The 27,596-nt window shown below is 45.1% G+C and overlaps 1 long non-coding RNA gene across 1 annotated transcript in view; it reads left to right on the top strand.

The window, feature by feature from the left end:
- LOC140420943 (uncharacterized) overlaps positions 1-22,513 on the top strand; it is a 125,404-nt gene extending 102,891 nt beyond the window's left edge. The window contains exons 2-3 of the long non-coding RNA XR_011946641.1: positions 20,917-21,064; positions 21,261-22,513. This is a non-coding gene — a long non-coding RNA (uncharacterized lncRNA). The remainder of the gene's footprint in view (positions 1-20,916; positions 21,065-21,260) is intronic.
- Positions 22,514-27,596: the final 5,083 nt, after the last annotated feature.

Below are 27,596 nucleotides of genomic sequence, written 5' to 3'. Positions count from 1 at the left end.
GTGAAGGGGAGGTCGTGTCTCACTAACTTGATAGAGTTTTCTGAGGAGGTCACTAAGATGATTGATGCAGGTAGGGCAGTGGATGTTGTCTATATGGACTTCAGTAAGGCCTTTGACAAGGTCCCTCATGGTAGACTAGTACAAAAGGTGAAGTCACACGGGATCAGGGGTGAGTTGGCAAGGTGGATACAGAACTGGCTAGGCCATAGAAGGCAGAGAGTAGCAATGGAGTGTTGCTTTTCTCATTGGAGGGCTGTGACCAGTGGTGTTCCACAGGGATCAGTGCTGGGACCTTTGCTCTTTGTAGTATATATAAATGATTTGGAGGAAAATGTAACTGGTCTGATTAGTAAGTTTGCAGACGACATAAAGGTTGGTGGAATTGCGGATAGCGATGAGGACTGTCGGAGGATACAGCAGGATTTAGATTGTCTGGAGACTTGGGCGGAGAGATGGCAGATGGAGTTTAATCCGGACAAATGTGAGGTAATGCATTTTGGAAGGTCTAATGCAGGTAGGGAATATACAGTGAATGGTAGAACCCTCAAGAGTATTGAAAGTCAAAGAGATCTAGGAGTACAGGTCCACGGTGGGCAACACAGGTGGAGAAGGTAGTCAAGAAGGCATACGGCATGCTTGCCTTCATTGGCCGGGGCATTGAGTATAAGAATTGGCAAGTCATGTTGCAGCTGTATAGAACCTTAGTTAGACCACACTTGGAGTTTCGTGTTCAATTCTGGTCGCCACACTACCAGAGGGATGTGGAGGCTTTAGAGAGGGTGCAGAAGAGATTTACCAGAATGTTGCCTGGTATGGAGGGCATTAGCTATGAGGAGCGGTTGAATAAACTCGGTTTGTTCTCACTGGAACGAAGGAGGTTGAGGGGAGACCTGATAGAGGTCTACAAAATTATGAGGGGCATAGACAGAGTGGATAGTCAGAGGCTTTTCCCCAGGGTAGAGTGGTCAATTACTAGGGGGCATAGGTTTAAGGTGAGAGGGGCAAGGTTTAGAGTAGATGTACGAGGCAAGTTTTTTACGCAGAGGGTAGTGGGTGCCTGGAACTCGCTACCGGAGGAGGTGGTGGAAGCAGGGACGATAGGGACATTTAAGGGGCACCTTGACAAATATATGAATAGGATGGGAATAGAGGGATGCGGACCCAGGAAGTGTAGAAGATTGTAGTTTAGTCGGGCAGCATGGTCGGCATGGGCTTGGAGGGCCGAAGGGCCTGTTCCTGTGCTGTACATTTCTTTGTTCTTTGTTCTTTGTTCTTTGGCTTGTGGGGGGTGAAACCCAAGCAAACACGGGGAGAATGTGCAAACTCCACACGGACAGTGACCCAGAGCCGGGATCAAACCTGGGACCTCGGCACCGTGAGGCTGCAGGGCTAACCCATTGCGCCACCGTGATGCCCACCGGATTAAATTTCATGTCAGGATTATTTAAAGAGGCTATAAATAGCCTGAAAAGAAAACACTATAAATCATCGGTATATCATCCAGATTCATATTTTTGGACTACGTATCGAATTTCAGCAAAATACTGAATGGGTCTATACCATGGTAAGGAAACATTTATAGATGGCACAACAGGGAATGAAAGCAATGGCTTATCAGAGTTTTGTAGCATGGGGAAATAGTGCTAGTAATATTGCTTGTGCTGGGTGAACTGTTGAAAGCAAGATTTAGTGGACCGTATCAGATTTAAATAAAACTAAGAGAAGTAAATTATCTGGTACGCACACCAGATAGACGTAAATCTCAGAGAGTATGTAATATTGGATTGGATTGGATTGGATTTGTTTATTGTCGCGTGTACCGAGGTACCGTGAAAACTATTTTTCTGCGAGCAGATCACTAAGTACATGGGAAGCAAGGGGAATAAAAGAAAATACATAAAAGAGCAATACAAGATAGACAATGTAACTACATAAGCACTGGCATTGGGTGAAGCATACAGGGTGTAGTGTTAATGAGATCAGTCCATAAGAGGGTCATTTAGGAGTCTGGTGACAGTGGGGAAGAAGTTGTTTTTGTGTCTGTTCGTGCGTGTTCTCAGACTTCTGTATCTCCTGCCCGACGGAAGAAGTTGGAAGAGTGAGTAAGCCGGGTGGGAGGGATCTTTGATTATGCTGCCCACTTTCCCCAGGCAGCGGGAGGTGTAGATGGATTCAATGGATAAGAGGCAGGTTCATGTGATGAACTGGGCTCTGAAGTTTCTTGCGGTCCTGGGCCGAGCAATTGCCGTACCAGGCTGTGATGCAGCCCGATAGGATGCTTTCTATGGTGCATCTGTAAAAGTTGGTAAGGGTTAATGTGGACATGCCGAATTTCCTTAGTTTCCTGAGGAAGTATCGGCGTTGTTGTGCTTTCTTGGTGGTAGCATCGACGTGGGTGGACCAGGACAGATGTTTGGAGATGTGCACCCCTAGGAATTTGAAACTGCTAACCATCTCCACCTCGGCCCCATTGATGCTGACAGGGGTGTGCACAGTACTTTGCTTCCTGAAGTCAATGACCAGCTCTTTAGTTTTGCTGACACTGAGGGAGAGGTTGTTGTCGCTACACCACTCCACTGGTTCTCTATCTCCCACCTGTATTCTGACTCATCGTTATTCGAGATCCGGCCTACTATGGTCATATCGTCAGCAAACGTGTAGATGGAGTTGGAACCAAGTTTTGCCACACAGTTGTGTGTGTACAGGGAGTAGAGTCGGGCTACGTACGCAGCCTTGTGGGGCCCCGGTATTGAGGACTATTGTGAAGGAGGTGTTGTTGTTCATTCTTACTGATTGTGGTCTGTTGGTCAGAAAATCGAGGATCCAGTTGCAGAGTGGTGAGCCAAGTCCTAGGTTTTGGAGCTTTGATATGAGCGTGGCTGGGATTATGGTGTTGAAGGCGGAGCTGTAGTCAATAAATAGGAGTCTGATGTAGGAGTCCTTTTTTTCAAGATGCTCTCGGGATGAGTGTAGGGCCAGGGAAATGGTATCTGATGTGGACCGGTTGCAGCGGTATGCGAATTGCAGTGGATCAAGGCGATCTGGGAGTATGGAGGTGATGTGCTTCATGATCAACCTCTCAAAGCACTTCATGACGACTGAAATCAGGACCACCGGACGGTAGTCATTGAGGCACGTTGCCTGGTTCTTCTTTGGTACCGGTATGATGATGGTCTTCTTGAAGCAGGTGGTGACCTCGGAGTGGAGTAGGGACAGGTTAAGGAAGTCTGTGAATACCTCTGCCAGCTGGCCCACGCAGGCCCTGAGTGCACGACCAGGGATCCCTTCCGGGCCCGTCGCCTTCCGAGGGTTCACTTTCAGGAAGGCCGATCTGACTTCAGAAGCTGTGATGGTGGGTGTGGGTGTGGGGCACTCGACAGCGGATTGTTGGTTACCTGCTCGAACCGAGCATAGAATGCATTGAGTTTATCGAGGAGGGGTGCGCTGCTGCCAGAGATACTGCTCGGTTTCGCTTTGTAGCCCATTATGTTGTTTAGTCCTTGCCACAACCGCCGAAAGTCTGTCTGTGACTCTAGCTTGGTTTGATATTCTCTCTTGGCATCTCGGATGGCTTTGCGGAGGTCATACCTGGATTTCTTGTATAGGTCAAGGTCATCTGCCTTGAACGCCTCAGATCTGTCCTTCAGTAGGGAGTCAATCTCGCGATTGAGCCATGGTTTCCGGTTGTGGAACTTACGTACTGCTTTCTTTGGCACGCAGTCGTCCACACTCTTGCTGATGAAGTCTGTGACGGTGGTGGCATACTCATTTAAGTTGGTCGCTGATTTCTTAAATATGGACCAGTCCACTGTCTCTAAGCAGTCACGTAATAGCTCTTCTGTCTCCTCGGACCAGCACTGCACAACCTTCTTAGCTGGATTCTCCCATTTGAGTTTCAGCTTGTATGCCGGGAGAAGGAGCACGGTCTTATGGTCTGATTTCCCAAAGTGCGGTCGGGGGATGGAACGGTAGGCGCCCTTGATTTTTGAGTAGCAGTGGTCAAGAGTGTTGTCACCCCTGGTGGGACAGGAGATGTGCTGGTGGAATTTTGGCAGTACACTCTTGAGGTTGGCCTTATTGAAGTCGCCGGCCATGATGAACAAGGCCTCCGGGTGGTCTGTTTCGTAGTTGTTTACAACTGTGTACAGGTCGTCCAGCACCTTTTTCACTTCTGCCTGGGGTGGGATGTAGACCGCTGTGATAATGGCTGAAGTGAACTCACGTGGAAGATAGTATGGGCGGCACTTCACGGTCAGGTATTCCAGGTCTGGGGAGCAGTAGGTCGCCAGGGTCGTCACATCCAAGCACCACGAGGAGTTGATGAGGAGGCACACCCCTCCACCCTTCGCTTTGCCTGATGATGCCGTGCGGTCCGCCCGGTGAATTGAGAAGCCTTCAGGTTGTATGGCACAGTCCAGTGAGGCAGGGGTGAGCCATGTCTCTGTCAAACAGAGCATACAGCAGTCTCTTACTTCCCTCTGAGAGGTAAGTCTGGCGTTAAGTTCATCCAGCTTGTTTTCGATCGCTTGGGCGTTTGACAGGTGTATGCTGGGGAGAGGGGTCTTGAAACCGCGTTGCTTCAGTCTAACCTGCGGACCGCCACGTTTCCCTCGCTTCCTCAGTCGGCGGCTGCTGCTGGATGATCCTGGGATCTGATGGGATACTCAGCCCTTGGTGGTTGCGTCTGGCAGGGTCCAGGGCGCTGGCGGGTACCAGGGCGCTGTTTGTGTATCCGAGGTCGCGTCTGGCAGGGTCCCGAGCACTGGTTGAGGTAGAGGGGATGCTAGGGGGGCGAGTTTGCGATCCGACTGAAGCCAGATGGAACACAAAGGGCGGAATTCTCCAATTGCAATCGCGTTCGGCGATCAGCCAGAGCGTCCGTTTTTGCGCCGCATTCAGGGGCGGTGCCATTTTTTGGATGCTCTACCCCCTCAAAAACGGCGTACTCGAGGAGTACCCCGTACTCCACTGATACCATGTTGTACGGCGCAGCCACTGCATGCTGCCCCTGTGCGCATGCGCGGCCATGGACCCGGCCATTCTGCGTCCGTATTTACTGGTTATATGGCGCAGCGTCAAGCCCCCTCGGCCACATTTTACGTCCTAAGACTAGACGCATCCTCCGGACATAGCCACAAAATCGGAGAATCCAGCCAAAAGACCTGTGTAGCCTACCAAAGTGAATGCCATCTCCAAGAGAGACTCATTTTTGATACCAAAGTTGGAGGATTGCATTGAAAGAGTTGGACTGTCTACATTAATCACAAAGGTAGACTTGCGAAAGGGATATTGTCCAAGTGGGTAAATTAAATTTTGTGACACCAAATGGACGTTATTAATTAATGGTTATGCCATTCAGGATGAAGAACGCAAAACTTCAGAGATAAATGAATAAAGTTATTCAAGGACTGAGTCACTCTGCAGTGCACACTGATGATTTAGTGGCACTTAGTCGAATTTGGGAAGAACATCTGCAACACTTAAAAGAACTGTTAGAATGCTGAAAAGCTCTTTTAGTCATGAATTTAGCAAAAGGTGAATTTGTTGAAGCTCAAATTTTATATTTAGGACATATCAGTGGGACATCGTCAAATAGCTTCACAAAATTTAAAAATACAGGCCATTTGTGATTTTCCAGAACCGACAACAAGAATTGGATTGGATTGGATTGGGTTTGTTTATTGTCACGTGTACCGAGGTACAGTGAAAAGTATTTTTCTGCGAGCAGCTCAACAGATCATTAAGTACACGAGAAGAAAAGGGAATAAAAGAAAATATGGCAACACAACATATACAATAAGCACTGGTATCAGATGAAGCATACAGGGTGTAGTGTTAATGAGGTCAGTCCATAAGAGGGTCATTTAGGAGTCTGGTGACAGCGGGGAAGAAGCTGTTTTTGAGTCTGTTCGTGCATGTTCTCAAACTTCTGTATCTCCTGCCCGATGGAAGAAGTTGAATTTAAGATTTCTGGGAAAGAGTGGATTTTCCAGATGTTCCTGCCAAAACTTTGTGGTGGTACCACGAAGAGAGCTCTTGATGAAGAACAAGAAATGTAACTAGACGGAGTTGCCACACTGCATTCCAACATTTCAAACTATATAACGCCAGTGTTAACTGCACCAAATTATGACAGACAGTTTTTAAACTGGATGGGGATGCTGGAGACATTGGTGTGGGGGCTGTACTGTTACAGGAAGATAATTTGGAATTGAGAAGCCTGCGGGTTATTTCTCAAAGAAATTAAATTCTTATCAACAGAAATATTCTACAATTGAAAAAGAGACTAAGTTTGGTCTTGACATTACAACATTTTGAGATTTAGGTTGCCAGTAATTTAGAAACAGCCATTTATACAGATCATAATGCCCTAAAATTTCTGGACAGGTTCCAAAATCCGAACACTAGGTTATTTAAATGAAGTTCGTTACTATAACCATTTGTTACTTTCACCATTTAATTTGAAAATAATTCATCTGGTCGGGAGCAAAAACACCATTGCTGATGCCTTGTCACTAGTGTAAAAGTGACTATCGGGAACATTGTGTGTAAACACTTTGGGGTATATGTCATATTAATGCATGTTTGTAAATCTTTGTAATGTTCGATAAGGTACAACTGATAAATGATTGAGAAATGAAATTATCTTTCAAATTGGGATGTACCATTTTAAAAAAGAGTAAACATGTTAAGAATTGGTAAAACTAAGATTAAAAAATTAAATAGGGATAAAATAAAATAAAAAGGGAGTTGATAATGTCAGCTGCCTGAAGGGATTTTAATATGCAAATTAGCATGTCAGTGAGGAAGGCAAGAGTTTTCCTATGTGTCTAGGAAATGGGGTATAGGGGTGAGGAAATTGACATGTCTATTTTAAAACCGGATCCACAGGGTAGGTCACATCAAAGGAAATGAATAATATATCCATAGCACAATAACTGGAGAGACACTTACAGTAGTAGCAGGCATCACAGCAACACCCAGCTGCCGAAACAGACTCCTGAAAACAAGTTATTGCTAAACAGGCAATAGGCTAAGATTAAAATTGAAAACTCAAACCGAGAAGGTTTCAAATTCCCTGAAACTGAAGACGGTTTTCCCAAACGCAGCCAAATAACCTATGCTTGGTAATTATCTGCTGGATTTGGCTTTGATGCAACCATCAATTCACACGAGACGGAGAGTTGAAGTGAACAGTGGTTTGGATCAGCGAGAACTATGCCTGCATGCGACTGCTCTGTACTGAGTGCAGCCTACAGGCTACAGATCTATATACCTCCCCCGAGGGGGCGGAGCAATAGGCGGAGTCCACAAGGCCACCAACATAATACAATGTAATGTAACACAATGGTGAATGGTCGCAGTAATACATTCACCACAGGATTATAAAGTATATATCATATTGGATGTTGTTCAGAAATAAAGGGACGTCTCAGAGTTCAGAAAATGTAGCAGTTGGGAACCAAGAGGTAACTTCATGTGTGTGGATAGCCATCAGTGTAATTAAGTGGTCTAGTGTATTATTAGCCTTCTTGTCATGACTTTATTTCTTTTAAGTTAATAAATATTCTCTACCAATTGATCACACAATGACTGGACTATTCCTCCCTGGTTTGCATATCTTTTCTTACAGTATACCAAATGGAAACCGGTGTTCCAAGTTACCTTTCTGGGTTTGGGATGCCCTCATATTTAACATCAGCAGGATTTTTAACACTGTTAACTCAATTCCTAAACTAGCTGACAGTTTATTTTACAGTTCCAAGTCAAATTCTAAACTGTTAAGCTAAATTTCAGCTTGAGAGATACTTACCAGAGAAATCCCACTCTCAGCAAAGTCCCGACTTCAGCACATAATATGAAGTACTCAGTTCCTCAACCGCTCTGTACTCCAGGAGTGTCTGAAGGGGGAGAGAAAGGTGGAGAGAGGACAAGGTTTAAGAATGGAACTGAAGAGCTTGAGGCTTAGACAGCTGAAGGCTTATTCATCATTGGTGAAGTGGAAGAAATCCAAGATGGAAAACGAGGCCGGAACTGGAGGGATGTGGAGCTGGATGTTATGGAGATAGGGAGAGATGAGGCCACGCAGCAATTTCAACACAATGATGAGAATTTTCAATTTCAGACATTGCTCAATGGAAGCCAGTGTAGATCAACAAGCATGGGGATCATGGGGAAAACAGGTCTTGGTATGGGTTTGGACACAGGCAGCAGATCTGGGTGAGATTGTGCATACAGAGGATGGAAGATGGGAGGGCTGGCTCGGTGAGCATTGGAGTAGTCAAGTCTGGATGAAGGCTTCAGCAGAAGTTGGAATGAAGTTGGGCCAAAGATGGCTGACTGAATAGAGTTGGAGGTAGTCAGTCTTGGTGAGGGGGAGAATAAAAGGCCGAGTTTTATTCTCTGGCCCAATATTGGTTCCTTGGGAGAGTGGGATGGGCAGGGTGGGTGGTGAAATTAGGAACTGCCCCTAATTTCTATTCAGTGAATATTGAATTTGACCTTGATATCAAACAGACTGTTGATTGAAGTTAAATAGCAACTGAAAAAAACTTGCTTTAGTGTTGTGCCTTTTCTGGCCCCAAAGTGCTCCGCACGCAATGTTTATAGTCACTGTTATAACGTCAGGAAATAGAGCAGCCAATTGGTGTGAAGTAAGGCCCCTCAGAAGTGAAATAAATTATCAGATCATTTGTTTTTCAGATGTTGGTTGAAGGATAAATGTTGGCCAGGCCATCAGGAATAATACCTTGTTGCTCTTCAAAATAGATTTCTGCAATATTGTATATCCACCTGAGACAGAAGATAGGGCCTCCCTTTAACAGCTCATTTGAAAGACAGCGGGTTGGATTTTCAATCGGCGGGATCCCCCGTTTTGCCAGCAGCACACACTCATGCCCGCGGATTTTCTGACGGCGTGGGGGTATCCGCAATGGGAAACCCCATTGGCCTGCTGCCGGATCGGAGGATCCCGCTGCCAGTGGGGGCGAGCCGCACCAGAAAACGGGTGCGGCGGGTTGGAGAATCCCATCCAGCACCTATAACAGCGGAGAACTCCTTCAATACTGCACTGGAGAACTAACCTAGATTGTACTCTGGAGCAAGGCTTGAACCTATAATCACTCACCTGAGGAAGGAGCTGCGCGCCGAAAACTAGTGACTCCAAACAAATCTGTTAGACTTTAACCTGATGTTGTAAGACCTCTTATTGTGCCCACCCCAGTCCAACGCCGGCATCTCAACATCATGGCTATAATCTTCTGACTTAGAAGTGAGAGTGCTATCATAGACCCAGAGCTGAAATCTACGATGTGAGGCACAAAATATACCTCAACAATAAGTAAGAGTATGAGGAGAGAGATGAGGGAACATTGCTTTCAAAGTGTAAAAGTTTCTGAAAATCAAGTCTTTGTTCAGGCGATGAAAAGTTAAAATTACTGGCCCATGCTGCTTAAAGTCATGTTCTACTCATGGAATCCACATGTTCTTAGATTCAAGGCACAAGTCTACTTCACATATCTCCGAATCCTAAGTCTTTGATCTTCCAGCATGCACTCAACATTATGAAAATTAATAACTCCAAAAATAAAGTCAACTTTTGGAGTAAAAAGGGAATAATGTAAAGCTCTTATACGTGCAGCTTCAAAGCATGCATTTTCCTCTGAGATTTAAGTAGAGGTTCTCCCTTTTATAGGGTTTTGGGGCAAGGTTGATTGAATTTTAGTTTTCTTTAAATTGTTTTAATTTTTCTCCTGTGGTGCATTCCGAAGCAACAACTGCTCATTACAGTAGCAAAATGAAAAAGCTAAAATGCATAAAGCATTAAAAACTCAAACATCCAACTAATCATAAACATTCCAAAGGTCATGAGAATTAGGGGTAGCCTGTTCAGGCCCTCGAGCCTGCTCTGCCAATTAATAAGATCTGTTTGTGGCCTTAACTCCACTTTGTTGGCCAACCCTTCCATAGCCACAGACTCCCTTGTTGAACAAAAATCAAATCCAGCCTTGAATATATTTAATGATCCCCCCACCACCACCACCACTGCTCTCCCTGGTGCCAGGGTCCAGGATGTCTCCGAACAGGTAGAGGGCATCCTGAAGGGTGAGGGCAAACAGGCAGAGGTCGTTGTACATATTGGTACTAACGACATAGGCAGGAAGGGGCATGAGGTCCTGTAGCAGGAGTTCAGGGAGCTAGGCAGAAAGTTAAAAGACAGGACCTCTAGGGTTGTAATCTCGGGATTACTCCCTGTGCCACGTGCCAGTGAGGCTAGAAATAGGAAGCTAGAGCAGCTAAACACGTGGCTAAACAGCTGGTGTAGGAGGGAGGGTTTCCGTTATCTGGACCACTGGGAGCTCTTGCGGGGCAGGTGTGACTTATATAAGAAGGACGGGTTGCATCTAAACTGGAGAGGCATAAATATCCTGGCCGCGAGGTTTGATAGTGTCACACGGAAGGGTTCAAACTAGTCTGGAAGGGGGTGGGCATGGGAGCAACAGGTCAGAAGGTGAGAGCATTGAGGGAGAACTAGGGAATAGGGACAGTATGGCTCTGAGGCAGAGCAGACAGGGTGAAGTTGCTGGTGGCCTGAAGTGCATATATTTTAATGCAAGAAGTATTACGAGTAAGGCAGATGAACTTAGAGCTTGGATTAGTACTTGGAACTATGATGTTGTTGCCATTACAGAGACCTGGTTGAGGGAAGGGCAGGATTGGCAGCTAAACGTTCCAGGATTTAGATGTTTCAGGCAGGATAGAGGGGGATGTAAAAGGGGTAGCGGAGTTGCGCTACTGGTTAGGGAGGATATCACAGCTGTACTACGGGAGGACACCTCCGAGGGTAGTGAGGCTATATAGGGAGAGATCAGGAATAAGAAGGGTGCAGTCACAATGTTGGGGATTTACTACAGGACTCCCAACAGCCAGCGGGAGATAGAGGAGCAGATAGGTAGACAGATTTTGGAAAAGAGTAAAAACAACAGGGTTGTGGTGATGGGAGACTTCAACTTCCCCAATATTGACTGGGACTCACTTAGTGCCAGGGGCTGAGACGGGCAGAGTTTGTAAGGAGCATCCAGGAGGGCTTCTCAAAACAATATGTAGGCAGTCCAACTAGGGAAGGGGCAGTACTGGACCTGGTATTGGGGAATGAGCCCGGCAAGGTGGTAGAAGTTTCAGTAGGGGAGCATTTCGGGAACAGTGACCACAATTCAGTAAGTATTAAAGTGCTGGTGGACAAGGATAAGAGTGGTCCTAGGGTGAATGTGCTAAATTGGGGGAAGGCTAATTATAACAATATTAGGCGGGAACTGAAGAACCTAGATTGGGGGCGGATGTTTGAGGGTAAATCAACATCTAACATGTGGGAGGCTTTCAAGTGTCAGTTGAAAGGAATTCAGGAGCGGCATGTTCCTGTGAGGAAGAAGGATAAATACGTCAATTTTTGGGAATTTTGGATAACGAGAGATATTGTAGGCCTCATCAAAAAAAAAAGGAGGCATTTGTCAGGGCTAAAAGGCTGGGAACAGACGAAGCCTGTGTGGAATATAAGGAAAGTAGGAAGGCACTTAAGCAAGGAGTCAGGAGGGCTAGAAAGGGTCATGAAAAATCATTGGCAAATAGGGTTAAGGAAAATCCCTAGGCTTTTTACACGTACATAAAAAGCAAGAGGGTAGCCAGGGAAAGGGTTGGCCCACTGAAGGATAGGCAAGGGAATTTATGTGTGGAGCCAGAGGAAATGGGTGAGGTACTAAATGAATACTTTGCATCAGTATTCACCAAAGAGAAGGAATTGGTAGATGTTGAGTCTGGAGAAGGGTGTGTAGATAGCCTGGGTCACATTGAGATCCAAAAAGACGACGTGTTGGGTGTCTTAAAAAATATTAAGGTAGATAAGTCTCCAGGGCCTGATGGGATCTACCCCAGAATACTGAAGGAGGCTAGAGAGGAAATTGCTGAGGCCTTGACAGAAATCTTTGGATCCTTACTGTCTTCAGGTGATGTCCCGGAGGACTGGAGAATAGCCAATGTTGTTCCTCTGTTTAAGAAGGGTAGCAAGGATAATCCAGGGAACTACAGGCCGGTGAGCCTTACGTCAATGGTCGGGAAATTACTGGAGAGAATTCTTCGAGACAGGATCTACTCCCATTTGGAAGCAAATGGATGTATTAGTGAGAGGCAGCATGGTTTTGTGAAGGGGAGGTCGTGTCTCACTAACTTGATAGAGTTTTTCGAGGAGGTCACAAAGATGATTGATGCAGGTAGGGCAGTGGATGTTGTCTATATGGACTAGTAAGGCTTTTGACAAGGTCCCTCATGGTAGACTAGTACAAAAGGTGAAGTCACACGGGTTAAGGGGTGAGCTGCAAGGTGGATACAGAACTGGCTAGGTCATAGAAGGCAGAGAGTAGCAATGGAAGGATGCTTTTCTAATTGGAGGGCTGTGACCAGTGGTGTTCTGCAGGGAACAGTACTGGGACCTTTGCTGTTTGTAGTATATATAAATGATTTGGAGGAAAATGTAACTGGTCTGATTAGTAAGTTTGCAGACGACACAAAGGTTGGTGGAACTGCGGATAGCGATGAGGACTGTCAGAGGATACAGCAGGATTTAGATTGTTTGGAGACTTGGGCGGAGAGATGGCAGATGAAGTTTAATCCGGACAAATGTGAGGTAATGCATTTTGGAAGGTCGAATGTAGGTAGGGAATATACAGTGAATGGTAGAACCCTCAAGAGTATTGAAAGTCAGAGAGATCTAGGTGTACAGGTCCACAGATCACTGAAAGTGGCAACACAGGTGGAGAAGGGAGTCAAGAAGGCATACGGCATGCTTGCCTTCATTGGCCGGGACATTGAGTATAAGAATTGGCAAGTCATGTTGCAGCTCTATAGAACCATAGATAGGCCACACTTGGATAATAGTGTTCAATTCTGGTCGCCACACTACCAGAAGGATATGGAGGCTTTAGAGAGGGTGCAGAAGAGATTTACCAGAATGTTGCCTGGTATGGAGGGCATTAGCTCTGAGGAGCGGTTGAATAAACTCGGTTTGTTCTCACTGGAAAGATGGAGGTTGAGGGGTGACCTGATAGAGGTGTACAAAATTATGAGGGACATAGACAGAGTGGACAGTCAGAGGCTTTTCCCCAGGGTAGAGGGGTCAATTGCTAGGGGGCATAGGTTTAAGATGAGAGGGGCAAGGTTTAGAGTAGATGTACGAGGCAAGTTTTTTACACAGAGGGTAGTGGGTGCCTGGAACTCGCTACCGGAGGAGGTGGTGGAAGCAGGGACGATAGTGACGTTTAAGGGGTATCTTGACAAATACATGAATAGGATGGGAATAGAGGTACACGGACCCAGGAAGTGTAGAAGATTGTAGTTTAGTCGGGCAGCATGGTCGGCATGGGCTTGGAGGGTCGAAGGGCCTGTTCCTTTGCTGTACATTTCTTTGTTCTTTGTTCTATGGAAGAGAATTCCAAAGGCCAATGATCATTTTGTTAGGCCACAGCTAAAGTAATGTGTTCAGTTCTGGAATCCACATTATAAGAGGGATATGATAGCCCTGGAAAAGGGTGCAGTGGAGATTTACCAGGATGTTGCCTGGGCTGGAGATTTTTCGCTATTAAGAGGGATTGATAGACTGGGTTGTTTTCCTTAGAGCAGACTGAGGGGGACATTATTGACATGCATAAAATTGTATTAAAAATTGGACGTGGTCGACGGCACGGGGGAGAGGGAGGTCGCCTAGTCGTGGATCCTCATGATACATGTGTTCCCACCACCCCACCCCACCAGCCCCCCACCCCCACGCCCATCCCATTGATGGGTGAGCTGGGGGCAGAGGTACCTTGTAGGATGGCCTGGGGGGAGGGGGGCATCCAGCCCATAGCGCTAGGTGTACAAGTGGGCAGTCAGCGGCCTGTGCGGCTGCATGGCTGCCGTGCCGGCTGTTGCAAAGGTGTTCCGTGCCCATCCACTCCGACCCCACAGCCCAAGTCCTGGTCACCGTTCCACTACTCCCTCTGGCCCTGGCAGAAGCTCCCCAACCAGCGGCACAACTGTCAGCACAATATGGCGATATTGGACACTTTCCGCACCCCCTTATCAGCTGCTGCACCTGTTTCACGACTTCTGAAAGCACATGTGAACCTCGCCATCAGGAATTATTCCGCCCCCACCCCACCCCCCCCCACCCCCCCCACCCCCCCACCCCCCCCCCCCCCAACCCCCCCCCCCGGGAGGTGGAGGATCGTGGAGGCCCAGGAGAATACCGGGACAGGCCGGCTAACGATATGCCAATGGTGTTTAGTGTACGTGCGCATTGATGCCGCTGTCGAGGCACCGGAGAATTGCGATTTGGTAAATCCGTCACCCACCACGATTCTGGCGTCAAAACCGATTCTCCGCACAATCGCCTTTCCCGATTTTGGCATCGGCCGACGGAGAATTGTTGCTAACTTCTGGTTGGTTCACTTGGCTCTGTTTTATAACCTTTGCTCTTGAGTCGCCAGGTATCTTTATGATACCGCCACGAGGTTCAAGTTCGTGTAATGACCAATAACTCAATACACCGATTAGTAAGATCTAAATCAAAGCACATTTATTATACACAGTATATCCCATGCATTGGCCGAGTGAACTTTCTCTGAACCATTTCCAATGCAACTATTTCCCTCTTTAAGTTAAGCCTAACCTACCCTGGCAGAAGTGCTCAGATACACACAATTTTTGTTCCGTGGAGAGGCTGGGTTAGAATTGGGCTTGGCGAACCTGGAAGCAGAGCATCGACAGCCACACAGGCGGGTGAGTGTCGAGGTGGGCTACTAAGCAGGGCCACCTCGGTTTTCTGAGACTTTGAGCCAGTTGCCTGTGATGATTTTAGCCCCTCCAACCGTCAACCCTTGTAACCTCTTACTGCCCACAGCAACCCCCAATGGCTCACCCACACTCTCATCCTGCACCAGCAACAATTGGGAGTACTGGGAGTGGTGGGGTGGGAGGAATGTCAGAATTGGGTCCTGCCCACCATTTCTAAATGACTCCAGAATCGTTCTGACTTTGCAAAACTCTGGGTCCAAGTGTCATTTTCCCTTCCCTGATGCCCCGCAGTGACTGAAACTCTGACTCCTACTCAACAACTTTGAGCCGAAGTTCCTCAGATGAGGACCTTGAAGGGGCAGCAAAAAGTAGAGCCCTGATGGACATGCACATCCAGTTGCTCAACACATTGATGGCCTGTCAGACAACTCTCTCCCAGTCAGGGTGCAGGGAATTTGGCAAAGGTATGACCCAGAGTTTGTCCACTCTGCAGTTTCTGTTCCATTTCTCTGTCATGCTGTAGATGCAGAGGCCAGTAGTGCCACACGAATTCCAAGATTCGTTTTGGAATTTTAGTGCGGAAAGGTTACCAAATCCTCTCGCTGTCTGGAAGGATGCTGCAAGGCTCAATGGCAAATCCAGAAACTCATCAGGACACCTCCAGAAACATGACCGAATACTTTCAGGGACTTTGCAATGGTAGAAGTTATTCTAAATCGCGGAAAATCTGAGGTACTTTTTTCAGGCCAATGGCATTTTGTGGGAAGACCTGCAATAAATGATTGCCCTAACAGCCTACAGCCCCAACCTTTGGAATTATAAAGAGTCTTACCTATCCAGCTGCTCCAGATTCCAAATAATTCAATGAGTTGGTTGTACTAGAGACTGACCATATGATCCAAAGCCATCCATTATAATGCAACGTTACAGGTTCATCATGGTTGTGTGGACTCCAGGTGAGTCAGTGACTGACGTTTTGACCCAGCTAGTGGAACAGCGAGTTCAGGTTGTCCTTTAGGAAATGCTTGTTTGTGGAACAAATAACACAGCCACGCAAAGGAAGCTGTGGAGCACACATTCGACTTAAGTCGAGCCTTTAAGTTGGCACTGCCCTGCGAAAACACAGAAAAAGGAATACAGGAACTCCAGTCCATTGACTATGGGGTCCATAGTTTGACCCACCCACCGTATCGGACTTACGCAACATCCCATGGCTGTGCCAGAATTGCCTTATCACCTCCCAAGAGGCAGCCGAAGGTGCCACTATAGATCTGTAAGATACCTTCCTCGGGGCGAGGGAGACAGCCGACCACATTGCCAAATGTGTGGACGGGGAAGATGCAGTAGTCAGGGCCAGCAGAACCGGCGGAGAGAACGCTTCCGGGGCAGACGATGAGGTCACCATGAGCCAGGGTCTTGCACATAGCCCCACCAAGGAAGACAATATGATGCAGCTAAAGGTAGCGCAGATCCGGGTCACACTACAGGTAAATAAACACCTTCTGAAGTTAGCAATGGTTACAGAAGCCGCCGTCTCTATCGTTGGTGAATAGATCTTGCCACTAACCCTGTGATACATCAAGGTCAGATTGGCGACCTACACAGTATCGTGGGGACCACTGTGACCCACGAGCAGCAGACAGTTAGGCTACCCTTAGGCGTGGTGCAGGAACCGGGACCTAATCTTCTGCGGTGTAATTGGTAAGTCCTCTGTTTTGATTGCCTGCAGATTTTCCGAATGGCCACTGGAAACATGCATGAAGCCCTTGGCAAATATCCGGAGGTCCTGGTGACTGACCAAGGAATGCCGTCCATGGGTGAAGAGTTTGCCACATTCACAAAATGAATGGAATCCGACACATCAGAACTGGCCCATACCATCGCTCAACTAATGGCCTGGCTGAACAGGCAGTTCAGACATTCAAAAGAGACATGAAGAAACAGACCGTGGGCTCCTTAGACACGTGACTGACAAGTTCTCTTTTTAATTACAGGACTACGCTATATGCAACAACAGCGGTCGCACCAGCAAAGCAGCTGATTGGCCCCAGGCTCAGCACCCGGTTAAGCCTGACTTTCCCAAACCTGAGTAGGAAAGTGGAAGTGCAGCAAGAAGTGCAGAAACGGCATCATGACCATCAGGTGCTAGGGGAGAAGTTCCAACCAGGAGCCATGATCTACTCCCGTAATTTTGGAACCTCCTCAGCCAGGGCATACATCCGACCATGGCCCGAAGACCTGACAGACAGGAAGAAGGTGACTGTTTCAGACGTGGACACAGAGCACAGAGGCATCCAGCAGGCGGACAATGTTGTGTTTCGGGCCAGGATCCCGACAAGAGCCCTCTGGAGGTCAGCCTGGAAAAGACGGTCCATCAGCTGGCACGCACCACCCAACCCAAACCCACTTTAGGCAGAAGCTCAGCCTCAGGCAAAACGGCACAGAAGGCCTCTTCAGGTGACTGAAGACGGGGCACTTTCAGACTGGCGGGGGGGGGGGGGGGGGGTGGGGGTGGGGTCAGTGGAAGGGTGCCATAACCCCCACGGGTCCCGGGGAAACCATTATTGATCTCCCCATAGGGCTTGCGGAGTACGTGCTTCCCCCGTAGTGGGTGGAGGCCCACTCAGCTGGGACTTGTTAAACGAGCATAAAAGACGGCCTGAGCAGAGATCGGCATGTTGGTTGCCCCAACGGACACTGTGATTGTGGATCGTTACTGCCATGGGAAGACCGTGGCAACACAAATAGTGTGACATTCCTTTGTACTCTTATTTTGAAGTGAGCTGATTGTTTCAACCAGTTTACGTCAAACACTTTGAAATAGCAGAAGAGTGTCACATGAATATTTTTAACTTGGCTCACATTAATTACAAGCCTAATTGTAACCCAGCATTTATTGCAAGCTGATCAGGCCAGTGAAACTGATACTGCAAATGTCGAGTTAAATAGCTGAAGGTAAAATTGCAGCCATGTGCAAAACGGACACTTACTTCCCGTGTACCTTTGAATAGGACGCTGTGGCTTTGTGCAGCCTGCCATTACAATCTCTTTCGCGAAAGGACCACCTGCTATGAGAGAGACCACCATTTTCAAATCACAAAAGATTACTTTCAAGCCAGTGTTAATGTTGCAGCCAATTCGTTCCAAAAACCATTTGCTTCAGGGCCTTTAGGCAGTCATAATTTCACTGTAGGCTGCACAGGGGTTATTGAGCATGTAAATGAGGTTTTTGATATCACATGCCATTTACGACGTAATGAAAACAAAGACTAGAAAATGCCACACAAACAAATATAAAAGGTTTGAATCAAATCCACAGAGCCTCAGATTATATCTAATATTGTGTGACGCCTTACATTTTTTCACACCTTCCAATCCAGCATCCTGATGCCCTTCAGGCAGACAGCATAACTGTTTGCCTTTCTTCTTTAATAAAGTTCCCTTCAGTACTTGCCAGAAAATAAATTAATAAGAGGTAGGGGGAGAAATCAAGTGCAGATGTAGAATGGTTGTTTGAAAGGAAATTGCATCTTTGGCGTAAATTTTTTAAAATAACTTCTTCGGATAGAAGCTGAAAATAATCTCGCTCTTGAGCGAAAGATCTCGCCCAGTGAGGAGCCTAATACTGCCTGATGCTAGAGTTTGCTGGTCAAAGTCTAGGTGGCACAGTTTAATTTCCATCATTCGATCTTCTCTTTTCTGTTGGCACTTAGTTCACTGCGATCTGTGTCCTGAATGTAAAAGGGAATTAAACTGAGCCTTAGAAGAGAGAGTATCCTACAGCCTCCCCGAACAGGTGCCAGAATGTGGCGACTAGGGGCTTTTCACAGTAACTTCATTGAAGCCTACTTGTGACAATAAGCGATTTTCATTTCATCTGTGTACACTGACCTTTGTTACTAGTCACACCTCTTTTAAAATCATCTCCAAACCTTTTCTCTTCTAAGGATGACAATCACAGCTTCACCACTCTCCACACAAGTGAAGACCCCGGCACAGAGGTAAATCGTGCCTCCACTCTCTCCGAAATTAAAAATAATTTCTGAAGAAGTTAAAGATAGGGAGCCTGTGTATACTGTAATCTAATCCAAAATTTCGGGAAGAGTAATACAGTAATCACAACTCCAAGATTGAAAGCTCAGGTCCAATGGTTGCCAATCATTTCATGGTACTTAGCTGTGTTGGGTTAACATGCTCATCTCTGATGGCACACTGGGCAGAACCAGCAATTGTGGCAAGGTAATATTCCTAGTCAGGGGAAGCAACAGGTGACATTTTCTGCTGTCACCATATGCAAAGTATATTCATTCAACAATCATATGAGCAGCAATAGCAGAATCCAGCAGCTTTTGTAACTTTCAATGTTAGGGGCAGCCCACCTAAGGGACAATTTTGAAAACGTATTGACAGACAATTTTTATTGGTTACATTCCCCGGGTGAAACAAAAACAGAACATGCTGGACAATCACAGCAGGTCTGACAGCATCTGGGGAGAGAGAAGGGGGCGAACGTTTCGAGCTTGGATGTCTTTTGTCAAAGCTGGGTGGCTACTTCACTTTGTCGTACCCTGGATGGCTACTTAAGTGATTTAGAGAAGAAAACAGGGAAAAACAAAACTACCGACCTGCATACCGACATTCCCATTTATATGACAGAGTTGAGAACTCCAACTATTTGCAATTTGTAAAACTGTGAGGAAAGGTGACTGCACCACAGGAGTGGCAACACTGACCAATAGGTATTGTTTGTGTTTAAAAAAAACCTTAATTTAAACACAGAATCAATCACATTAGCAATAATGTGATAGCTCTACAGTTAACAATTAAAACACTTCTTAAATAAAAGAAAAAACTTTAACTTACATCCTACACCTAAACTATGCATTTATTCCAATTAAACAAACCAATATAGTTCAAATACAACTTACAATTCAAGTTAACAGTCAGGTTTACTTGTTTTTTTCTGTACAGAGACCTTGGAGAGAATCTTTCAGGAACTAACTCAAGACACTTCTGTTCAACTTAAAATCGTATGACAAACTTAAACTACAGACAGACCTGGCTCATCCCCTTAATTACATCATCTCTATTCTAAGAATAAGGCATTCTAATGTCTCCTCCCAAAAGATGTCCCATGACCTGGTTAGCCAGGACCAAAACACTCAGGGATCCTCCAAAGCCCAAAATTTGCAAACTATCTGTAAACAAGTACATGGTTAACATCAATGATTGCCTCACTTTTGCAATGCCTTAATCACAGCTTTAGCAGACATACTACCTCAATACACCTTAAACCCATTTTTTAATAATATTGTTATGGGCCAGGGTTAGAAAATTCCAAAGTATATCATGGAGTTCACCTGACCTACAACTGTTTATCGATTTTGGTTGTGGTGAACACAAGGGCCCGTCTTTCAGGTGTTATTCAACAAAGGCCTTCAGCACTTTTAATCAAAAACAAGCTCCCAGAGCAAAAACAAAAGTAAAAACCAAGAGCCACAGCCCAGCTCCACCTACAGAATGGCATCACTGAAGCCATGTGCTAAGACAAAAACATTTCTTAAAGGGACACTCCCATTTCAATATTACTGCAAGAAATATAAAATATAACAATTTCTCACATTCACCACACAGTAAAGGTGTATGGTACACTACCAGGTCAAGCCATACTTTATGACCTCAATGCAAAATCTAGGTTCTTGCCTAAATCCCAAAGCAACATTGAGGGACTGCTGCATTATTGGATGGTTTATCTTTTGATTGAGATATTAAACTGAGGACCACGCGGAATATTTTAGTGGCACATGTTAAAGATCCTCAGGGAAGGGGGACCAGGGAATTCTCGAGTCCTGTCCAACAATCCAGAGCCAAACCATCAAAAGCTGACAAGCCGGACCAGACCACTCTGTTTGCTTAGATTTTAATAGCAAATGAATAGTGTTTCGAGGTGATTCTGGGAGACATTAAAAGTTTTTATATATGTTAATCCCAGTGAAGGCACATCCTAATTAATCATGTCAACCATGGACTGTATTTGTATTGTAAAGGTTCTTCCTCCTGATTCCTTTATTTCCCCTTTCTTTATTTTTGCAGTTATCAGTTTTGATCCATGGATGCTTAATGGACATGTATCTTTAAGTCAAGCAGCAGAGCTAATGAGGAATTCAAAGAAGTTGCAACATAGTATTTGGTGCTAGTGTCCGAACAGGAGAACTCAGACTTTGTGGCGCTGGAGAGATGGGTAAGAGTCGTTTCAATTGGTTGGCGGTGGCCAATGAATTGGCCAAAAGGCCATATTCCACCCGGCAACAGGTGGCGATTGAATCTTCCTCGAGTGGACGGATTTTCAGAGAGCCAGTACATTTTAATTTGAATCCTGGACACTCAGAGGAAATCACCTGCTCTCTCTTTCTCTCTTTCTCATATGTTTTCTCCAGAAAGGCTGCTGTTTTTCTGAAACTGCAGAGACTTGAATGAATCTACAGTGAAAGACATTCAGACTGGAAAGCATAAATCTCGAACTGAGAGCTTGGTTTGAAGGAAAGTCTCCTACAAAGGACCATCTGAAACAAAGACTCTTGTCTTTTACTTATTATTTTCACCCCTCTCTTCCCCTCTGTGCTTGTTTGTCTTGTGTGTGTATGCATGTGTGTGTGGGTGTGTGTGGAGGGTGGGGGAGAGAAGTTAAAGTGGAGGATTAGGAATTAGATGATAGTTAACCAATTGTATTTGCCGCATATTTCATTATAGCTCTTGTTATTAATGAAAAGTAATTGTGTTTAAACTGAAAAAACCTGGTGACTGTAATTATTGGGCAGCTAAGGTCCAAAGACTTTGAATATTTTCACAAGAATTATTTGTTAATTCAACTATGTTGCAACTCTGGATCAAGGGGGCTGGAATTGACTGCATCCTAGCCCAGAGTGCCGTAACAGTATAAAACCAATGGAACTCATGTTTTTTTTAAATGGACACCAACATGGTAGTTAAGATGGCTGTCAAGGGCCAGATGACTTTTTCAAATTCAACACAGACTTCCTCGAGCTTCTGGAAGATACTAACCTGGAATCAGGCATCTCCCTTGAATGGGTTTATCCACACAGAATCCCGCTGTCGAATTTACACCTGGCACTGTTGTGGTTTACTCCAACTCAAATCAATTGACTTCCAGAATTCACGTCACCAAGTTCGCAACCCAATAAAAGAGAACTGCAGAAAACCAGTTAACCACAAGAAGGTGTGAATGGCCATCATCTATCGTCATTGCATAGCAATGATTTCAAGCAATTCTGAGTCAGAGATAGCCACTTATCAGGTGACCGAAACTGGCTTCTGATTCCAAAATCCTTGATTATCCCAAGAACGAGAAACGGCCAGTTTGCAGAACATACCACTGCAGGATATCAGCTGCAGACCAAGGCAGTATCATTGAAGCCTTTTTAAATGTGGGGACTGCTGTATCTTGCATGACTCGCAGACCGATTCCAAATCCAAGTCCACCTTCTGGTAAGAAAATCTACAAGTGAACAACAATGTAACATGGTTAATGCCCATCTCTTCCCACTCCTGACATGTCCTTTTTACCCGAACAGGCTCCGGAGTGTGGTGACTAGGGAATTTTAAAAGTAACTTCATTGCAGTGTTAATATAAGTCTACTTGTGACACTAATAAAGATTATTATCAAGGAAACCTACAGTAATCCTGATATTCTACTCAAGCCATTGAAACCACCCAGACTACTCTTTCGGAGTGAAATGTTTCTTTTCTGGGCCCACAATGCTTTTCCTCTGATGAGCCAAACACATAGAACTATTTTTTCATTTACAACTTGCAAAAAATATACTATTTTCTTTAATTGTATCTTCCTCAAGTGTCTGTGTACATGACTGGTGTGACATTTAGCCTTTCAGTTCAATATCTGAATGCATACTCCTCTTGATGTGAACACTCAAAAGTTGGCTGCTGATATTCAATTGACCGCACCCTCAGGGATGCTGAGGGACACACTTCCTTTTCCAAAAACATACTGATTACAACCAAGTGAGGGTACAAAGGCTTCCGTTATCTCCTGCCCCGATCTAACATATAAATAACATTTATTTTCAAGTGAGTTGACTGAACTCTGAATGCACATCATCAGAAATGCACAAATTATAAAATGAAAGATCCTTTGATACGTATTAAGGCCAACCTAGTCAAGAAAAATATAGGTTTACACACCGCCCACCACAGTCCAGTGTTCGTAGGGTTAATTTATACACCTTCATTATTTAATTCCTTTTTATGCTCTTGTGGCGAGTTAAAGATTGCATTTTCACCAGATGTTATATTGAATTGTATTAAATGATGGCACAGGCCCAGAAACATAACACAAACATGCGACACGCAGTAATGTAGCAGTCCAGTGACTTCTCATGCTGTGTAACAAAGGGACCCTGTTTTACACCTAGTTAACAGTATCAGTGAATATGGAGATGCAAAAGCCTATTAATTACTTGGTGCCAAATCACATAGCGCAGTACACTGTGCAGGATTAATGAAGGCTCTTCCAGTAACTGATGTGTGTAGCCTTGGGGGAGGAAGATTGGGAGCCTGTGTAGGATCTGTATCTTCCAGCCAAAAATACAGCCTGTAATTAAATACTAGTCTCTCGCAGAATGCTTCATACTGTCTAATGAGTCTTAACTGCAAACTGCATTTTTCCTCTCTGCAGACCTATATCTGCAGTTATTAAAGAATATCACCAAGCTGTGATTCCTGCAGAGTGTCTGCATTTGTTTTAATCATTTTCATTTTGAGGATACAGTGAAAATTAATAGAGAAATTATTTGGGTTGTTAGGTTTCCACTTAGAGAAGAGATTGAATAGCATAACAGAGACTGACCAGTACACTACCAGTGCAGGATTATTGCTGAGCTTTTCCTGCTTTACAAACATTTTATAGACTGAATTAGATTTTTTCCTTCGACCACGGAAGGTTATCATTTGGCTCCTCGGTGCTGCTGCTAGCTCTCCAATGCCATGGAATTTGTGGCTCAATTGGAAGCACCCTTGCTTAGGAATCAAACAGTTAGCGATTCACGGCCCATTTCAGAGATTTGAATATATAATCCACGTGAGCACCCCAGTGCTGGACGTGGGGCGTACAGTCTTTTGTTTGTTATGTTGAAGTGTGATGTTGAAATCAGGTCAACTAAAATATCTCACGTCACTCTTATAAAGAAGGTTAAGAGCACTCTCCTGGTGAGCTAGCTAATATTTATACCTCAATCACAGAATAGTTACAGTGTCTGAATCAGTTCCTCAATCAAGCATCATGACTTAGAGCCATTCCCCTGCCTTTTCTCTGTATCCCTGTACATTGTTTCTATTTAAGTAATCATCCACTGCCCTCTTGAATGCCTCGATTGAACCTGTCCCCACCACACTCGCAGCAAGTTCATTCCAGACTGGAGCCATGAGCTCTGTGTCAAAGTTTTTTCTCACATCACGTTTATTTATCTTGCAAATCACCTTAAATCTGTGCCCTCTTGTTCCTGGCCCTTTTACGAGCGGGAACTGTTTCTCACTATCTACTGAGTAGATAGGGAGAAACTGTTCCCGCTCATGAAACATCATTTTGAACACCTCGATCAAATCTCCTCTTGCCCTTCTTCTCTCCAGGGAGAACAGTCCCAACCTCCCCAATCTATCCTCATAACTGAAGTTTCTCATCCCTGAAACCATTCTTGTAAACCTCTTCTGCATTCTCCCCAATGTGTTCACAACCGTCCTGTAGCGTGGCATCCAGATTTGTACACAATATTCCAGCTGAGGACGAACTAGTATCTTATACAAGTTCAGCCATCCCTTCTTGCTCTTGCACTGCAAGAATCACAGCAAAGAAATCTGTGAATCTTCACATTGCTATTGGTGATGGTTCACTGTGTGCAAATTGGCTGCCGCATTTCCTTCATTACATTAGTGATTGCATTTCAAAAATATTCCATTAGCCTTAAAGAATATTGGGATATCGAGGTCATGAAAGGCACTCTATAAATGTAAATCTTTCTTTCTTGGCCTCATTCAATTTTTCTGCCTTTTTGTTATATTCAAAAAACTCAGATTTAATTTCGAATAATACAAATAGAACAAAATTGGCACAAATCACACAATTGGTTATCAATTCTTTTACCAAGTTTGAAATGACTTTCAACGATTATTTTGCAAAAAAACCTCTACTTACCCTTTCCTCCCAACCTCACAACAATTGTCTGGCAACATGATAATACTTTAGCTAATTATTCATTAAATTTTCGAATTGTGCAGATCTTTGTAAAATGCCCCATTTTGCACAAACGACCAGGATAATGACATTTTGCTTTATTGCATTGGGAGTCTGAACTTGGAAACAAACCTGGACTAATCCCTTTGTACTTACCATCGTTCATTTCAACATTATTTTTAGCTGAAGTAAAACTGCATTTTTAATGGCTGAGTAATTCAACAGGTTTTTAATTTCCTCAAATGACAAGCAATGAGAAATTGCGCCAGTTCGCAAAATAAGGGCTTCAGTTGAAACTGAACTCTAAACATAACAAACACTTACTTATGTCAAAACCTATTGAATAGTCAATTAGTCCAGCAAGGATAACTTTAAACTTATTTCACCTCGAGCTAATTGTTTAATTATTTGAGACGATTTGGAGTGCTCAAGCCAAAACTATCTGGAGAATTCCAAATTTAGAAGACTCCTAATATCAGTGCAAGACAGTCCTCTGCAGATTGTTGGATTCCCAAGACTTTGCAGCTTTTGCACTGTCGTGGAAACATGTGAAACATCTAAATTGTGGAGCAGTAATAAGTATTGGCAGACAGACCTGGGATTGAAGTGGGATCTCCACTTCACACAATGAAATCACGGTTGACAGTTGCTTTCCCCAGTGTTGTGTTACTTGCTGACAGACAAAAAGAGGTGCCCAGGTGATTCTATCAGGCACGCGAATCATTTCTGAAGGATCAAAGCAATTGTTCAGCTCAAACTCCCTCCATCCCACATAGTGCAAGCAAAGCAACTGACAGAAAGGGGATATCGGGAACAAATTCTTAGTATAAAAACCTGCCCGAAATGAATATTTTACAACTGAAATCAAGTAAAACATGTAAACAGTATATTAGTATGGCTGGCTGCTGTTCAATTCAGCAGCTGGACATGTCTAAAAGTATATTGGATAATTAGATTCTATTTTTGTAATTAAGTGTTAAGGAAAATCAAGTGGAAATTAGATTTAAATATGAATGTCTCAACTGAGTTGTGGCTACCTTGTTCCGTGCTGGTCAATATTGCTGACATACTTGCATTTGTTTGGGCTATTGATGAATAAATTGTTGACATATTTAGTATATTCAAAGACATAAAAACAGCAATGCTGAGATCGATCCCACTATTAAACAGGTCTCTGCTTAATTTCTGGACCTTAGAGATGAACGACCTGCCGAGGTCGCATTTAGCCCTGTTTCCTCCACTAACAAAATCCGCTCGGCAGCCTGGAATCGTGGCAGTGCCAGGGTGGCAGCCAGGTCGCACAGCCAGGGTGCCAGGGCATCAGAGGCCCCTGTCCAGTTGATAACTTGGAATGTGAGGGTGTTAAATGGACCAGTGGAAAGGTCCAGGCCAATGTGGATTTATAGGAGACCCAGCACGGGAATCAAGGATCAAACAAGGTTGCGGAAGGGTGGGGCAGTTATATCACTCGAATTTTGATTGGCGGGCTTGGGGGGATAACGCTGTGTTGATTAATAAGAGAGTGGCGGTTAACATATTTGCAGACCCGGGTAGGAGGTGCGTAAACATCTGTGGGTTGTTGGTTTTGGTCAATGTGTATGCACCGAACTGGGATGACACTGTATTCATTAATAAGATGCTGCCGTCTATCCCAGATCTTGATTCACATAAGCTAATTATTGGTGGGGTGGGGGGAGGAGGGGGGAACTTCAAGTGTGTTTTGGATCCTAGGTTGGATAGGTTGAACCCTAAGTCTCTGAGTCCATCAGGCAAGGGATTTATTGGTGTTCATAGAACAGATGGGTGGGACAGACCCATGGAAATTTAGATTTCCGAGTGATTTTTTTTTTTCCAATTAAGGAGCAATTTAGCATGGCCAGTCCACCTACCCTGCACATCTTTGGGTTGTGGTGGTGAGACCCACGTGGACACAGGGGGAATGCGCAAACTCCACACGGACAGTGACCCGGCGCCAGGACGGCAACCGGGTCCTCGGTGCTGTGAGGCAGCAGTGCTCACCATTGCGCCACCATGCTACCCTAGGTTTCTGAATGATTCCTACCTCCACCTGCTGCGCCACTGCATGAGTGCATCAGGTAGTGCCCCAGAAGCACTGCTATGCACCTGCAGCTTGTCAGACCTGAGTAGTGAAGGATCTCCAGAGTAAGACTGGAGGTTGAGGAAACTAATCCTGTGTTGGAGCTGTGTCAACCTGTAAATCATAGAATCCCTACAGTGCAGAAGGAGACCATTCTGCCCATGGAAGCTGCGCTGACCGAAAGAGCACCCTACCCAGGCCCAATCCCCCACCCTATCCCTGTAACCCATCTAGGGACAATTTAGCATGTTCAATCCACCTAACATGCACATTTCTGGACTGTGGGAGGAAACTGGAGCACCCGGAGAAAGCCCATGCAGACACGGGGAGAATGTGCAAACTCCACACAGACTGCAACCCGAGGTAGGAATTGAACCTGGGTCTCTGGTACTGTGAGGCAGCTCTGTGTT

This window comes from Scyliorhinus torazame, chromosome 5 (genome assembly GCF_047496885.1).
Source record: "Scyliorhinus torazame isolate Kashiwa2021f chromosome 5, sScyTor2.1, whole genome shotgun sequence".
In the NCBI taxonomy this organism is placed as follows: domain Eukaryota; kingdom Metazoa; phylum Chordata; class Chondrichthyes; order Carcharhiniformes; family Scyliorhinidae; genus Scyliorhinus; species Scyliorhinus torazame.
The sequence above is the reverse complement of the archived record's forward strand: the minus strand, read 5'-3'. Positions and strand labels throughout refer to the sequence as shown.